We start from the raw sequence: 5,000 nt of genomic DNA, 5'->3' as shown, positions 1-5,000 counted from the left end.
ACGTCCAACAACTCTTCTTCATGCATTACCGTTTCAAGTCTTTGCTGTAATTCGAATTTTTTTTTCAGTTGCCGCAACCTCAACCTAGCTATGGCTTCCTCAATTTTGGCCTCCTTAACTTTTACTGTTAGATGAGTGCTTCCTTTGGAACCTGAATTTGATGAGACTTTTGAAACAGTAAGATGGGAACCTCGCTGGCTAGCCGAATCACACGTATCTACACGAGGCAACACCTGTGAGCTATCAAGCCACTCCCATGCACACCCAACAAAGACATGATGGGCATCACGCTGATCATCAAACCACGTTGTTGCTTGAAAATTTTCTTCTGGGTCGTCCAGGCGACGAAGGTAAGCATCATGCGCTCATCCATAGTTAATAAATGCCGATTCCAAATTAGCCAGCGTACCACGAACAGCTTCAAATTCTCCAGCAGTCATCGAGATCTCAATCTCTCTTTCAATTCGGATTACGTGTCCCTTGTAGCCTGACCGCGGAGTTTTCAATTTCCGCATTAATTCGTGGGTGATAGATGCCATCCTGCGCAGACTTACACCTTCCTGATCTTGGAAAGACATGTGGCCGTAATACTTACTGACTAGTCGCCACAGCTTGAATTCGTTGTTACTAGATCATAGACGATTCAACTGAAAGGATAAATAGCATTTACAATAAATACAAAGTTACAAATGAAGTTTACATGAATTGTGAGGCTAAAAATAGACAAACGAACAAGACAAATACTTACAAAACTGTGGTAAAAAGTTCTAAATTTCAACGAGTCCGATGTTATCCTGTTCGCAAAAACAACATGTCAACTGCTTCTGGCAAGACTAACAATTACACATGGACCGGAACTTATACTATTTTTATGAATAAATTTACCAGTAACAACTTACAATTAATATGTTAAGACAATAGATTTTACATCCATTCATACGGCGCTACAATAATTATAAGCTTAAGTTGAAGTTTTTGTCAAGGCCATTAAATTGTGGCTTTGTTCTTTGAAATGTGCACAGACCTCCCCTTATATGTCCGAACACAGGAATTGTGCAGTGTTCAGCTGTGGCAACAGTGGCGCAAGGCTAACCGTAACCAGTCCATGAGTGCAGTCAAGGTAGAAGCATTTGTGACTGTACTCCTGCTTTCCCTTTCCAACTGATTTACAAAGTAGTGAAAGAAGACAACAGTGGATCAAACTAAACAACAGAAAAGATGAAAAGGGTAAAAACTGGCAACCTAAAAGTGCTTCAAGAGTGTGTAGTAAGCATTTCCCAGATGGACGACCTACAAGTCAAAACCCAAATCCAACGATAAATTTAGGATACAAAGACATTTCAAGCACTAAAGTTCGGAGAAAGCAACCATCAGTGAGAGAGGGAAAACAACCGATTGCTAGGAAGAACATTTGCCTTGAACGCAGTAATTCTGAGTTCCTTCAAGCACCTGTACAGAACCATTGGGAGCTCCACTTCCTCAAAAGAGAGAGGACAATGCAGCAAACATTTAAGTGCATAATGCTAGTGAAACTAACGATACATGTAGCTCTTGTGCAATTGGTACCCGTAATCATATCAGTAGCAATGATCCTGTGGGAGGTAGGGTGGACTCTGAGAGTGACCTTTGTAAGAATGAAGAATGCCTAAATATTGTATCTGCAAAAGACAAGGAACTAGAACGTCTAAGGAAGTTGGTAGAAAAAGAAAGAAGTGAAGCTGCATTATGGAGGATTTTTAGTGCAAAAGTTTTAAATACTGACAAAAAAGTGAAAACCTACCTCGGGGTACCTAGCAGGGCTGCCTTTGAAGTGTTGTTTAAATTGCTTTCGAAAAAGGCCCCAAAAATAAAGTACTGGCAAGGTCCCAAAAAGCATTTGTCGACAAATCCTAGAAACTTTTCATCGACACCAAAAAAGTCTGGTCCCAGTAGGCTAATGTCTGTGAAAGATGAACATGTAATGACACTAATGAAACTTAGACTAGGTTCTTTAAATGCTGATCTAGCCGTTCGTTTTGGGGTATCCGAGACAACTGTAAGTAAGGTTATAAATACATGGGTACAATTCTTGGCTAAAGAGTTGAAGTGCCTTATCTACAATCCATTTAAAGATGTTGCTTTGCACCATTTACCCAAAAAGTTCAATAATAGCAAGTACAAGAATGTGAGACAAATCATTGATTGCACAGAAATGTTCATTGAAACTCCAAAAGACCCTAAGATAAAAGCTGCCACATGGTCAGATTACAAAACATCACCACACACTCAAAGTCCTTGTTTGTGTAATGCCATGTGGTTCCTTCAATTTTGTATCAGAAGCTTGGGTTGGTCGGGCATCAGATGTTGCCATCACACGACAGTCAGGATTTTATGACATTTTGGAGAACGGGGATGAAGTTATGGTTGACAAGGTGTTGACTATTGCTTAAGACCTTTTAATTAGGCATGCTCTACTGCACATACCACCAGGGGAAAGGGTTAGTGAACAAATGCAAAGCAAAATGTGGTTAAAACAAAAGAGATTGCAAACTTGCAAAATATTGTTGAGCAGGCAATTCGCCACCTCAAGACCTTCAGAATTTTAAGGCATAAAATGCCAATCTTACTCTTAGATAAATTTGACGACATTGTTAATATCTGTGCAGCATTGTGCAACCTGTATCCAAAGCTTTGCAACCAAGATGAAATAAATACACACTTGACGTACTTGTGCAGATACCAGCTTTCATTAACTGATGAACATTTACGTTACTTACAGAACTACAATGATTCGTCTGATAAAAGTTTTGAGGCTACAAATATGTTAAAAAAACACTCCAAGTTGCTTACCAACTTCTCCCAATAACTGTTATCAAAATAAATCCGTTGCATGAAGTAACCAACTTGTGTGAACAAAACAAAATCGCAGTATTTTCATTTTGACAAAGCTAGCTGCCCTTGTATTTGTGCATAATATGCATGATCCTTTTTCAGTGAGGTGACATTGTCACATTCCACAAGGTATGGTAACTTTGCAGCTGAAGGAATTTCATCAGCTATTGAGAGAGGGCATTTTATTTCTGACAATCCTGCTCCACAGCAAGTGCAATAAACAAGTAAATCTGGAGATGCCCCCAGATATGGCCTTGTTGAATCTACAAATTGCTCACTTTCTGTGACTGTAAATTCTTTGTGGTTGCAATTCATTAAAGCTGCATACTTTTCTCTTGCAATGGGCTCATATTCTTTACCATAGTTAAGGGCAGGGATATTTTCTTTTATTACATCACAACCCATTAGCTTTCTTAAGAGGGACTCTACTTTATGGTCTTTAGCAGGGTTAGCCTTGATGGTATTGACCCTTGTAAAAACAGAGTAGAAGTTAGATGCTGTGGTTCTGCCTCTGCATTGACTGACCCAAGTTTGATCAGTTGCTTGACCACGTGTTTCAGTTTCTATCTGCAGAACCTGCAAATCTGTAAGGACAGGCATTTGTGATAAAAACTCTTCCACTGTTTTGCATGTTGCTGCCAATTGAATTATTAGGTTATCATTAGCAGCAGCTTTCATTGGTGCATCTGTTTTACTTGCTCTCTCATAAAAAGAAGTAAAACAACCATTTGGGATTATTGCCTTAAGTTCATCAAAAATGTGCCTGCGATCATCCCCTTGAGAGTCACTGTCCTTTTTTTCAATGGTGTAAACAGCCTTCTTCTTGTAGACACAGCAGGTCTTGATGGCACTGGAAAAGAAAAACAAAATGTCCATTAAAAATGCTTCATAGGGTGTGGTATGCAGTCACAGAATGAAAAAGAGAGGGGGGATCATCATACATAACAGTATCACAGCAATATGATAAAGGCAAATAATGACAAAAAAAATATGCTGCATGAAAGTGATGCTTTAAAGTAGAGTTTCCATGTCTTTGTTAAATTTGGATGCTTTGAAATTCATTTCCTTGGCTCGAACAGGCTGAACAATTAATTGTCTTTTGAGCAGGTACATTCCAAGTGCACACTTTTGAAGCAGGATTTGTACAGCCACCTCTCACTGCTGACTCAATGAGAAAGAACGTTGCTGTGATGTGGACACAAGAACCTCCAAGTCTAAACAAACAGAGAGTTACCTTGTTTCTTTAGTAATAAGAATACTATTAAATTGGGATGATTCACTTACAGTGCTGATTATTAAAAAACTACAAACTGAATATGAAACAAAACAAAACAAAGTCCTGTAATTATCTCAAATGGCTATATGAAAAGGTGGTAAGCTTAACGTTCTTACCCAGCTGTGCAGGTGCAGAAGGCACTATGGACCTCTCCTGACTTCTTTCTGGCACATATCCACACAGTGTGTGGTACATTACTTATTTTCATTGAAGGCGTACAATAATTTGCTTTTAGGAAACAGTACTTGCAGCTATCATTAACAGGATGCATGTAAATTTCCTTTAACCAGCGAGCAGAATACAAGCAGTATGCTTTTCCCTCTTTGTACTCATTTAGTACGCGTTTTTGCAATGAGATGTCATTTCCAGGATGGTCCTTAATGATATCGGGAGTAATATCGCTTAGAAGGATAGGTGGCCACTCAGTCATGCCGTTACGTACACCTAGCCAGCCATTTTGTAGAGTTGAAGGGTCGGGTAAAATGCCCTCAGGTGTGGTAAGAAGACTTTCTTTTTCGCGTTGTGTTTGAACCACACGAGCATCAGCATCCATACAAACAGGTAAATTTTGTTCGGCAGCAGGAAAAACACAGGCAACCAACTCCTCTTTTCTTCCAGAAACTCTTAAATCTTGTATTCGGAGAGATACTCCTTCAATGCTTCCACCCTCCAGGTTCCAATCTCGTTGTATGAAAAGCATTCAGCATTCGAGTCATTTGAAGAATGAGCGGTAGAAGACATTTTCAGCGCATATCTTCAGTATGAACTTTAATAATCAAGGCAAACAATTGTTTGGTTTCAACCAAGTAAACGGCAGATTATGAATGGAAATCTCAATGCCTTATTTCACAAA

The 5,000-nt window shown here is 39.2% G+C and overlaps 1 pseudogene; it reads left to right on the top strand.

The window, feature by feature from the left end:
- Positions 1 to 256: 256 nt before the first annotated feature.
- On the top strand, positions 257 to 2,845 carry LOC138002362 (uncharacterized; annotated as a pseudogene).
- Positions 2,846 to 5,000: the final 2,155 nt, after the last annotated feature.

Source organism: Montipora foliosa, chromosome 5 (assembly GCF_036669935.1).
Source record: "Montipora foliosa isolate CH-2021 chromosome 5, ASM3666993v2, whole genome shotgun sequence".
NCBI lineage: Eukaryota > Metazoa > Cnidaria > Anthozoa > Scleractinia > Acroporidae > Montipora > Montipora foliosa.
This window is presented reverse-complemented; position numbering and strand designations above follow the sequence as displayed.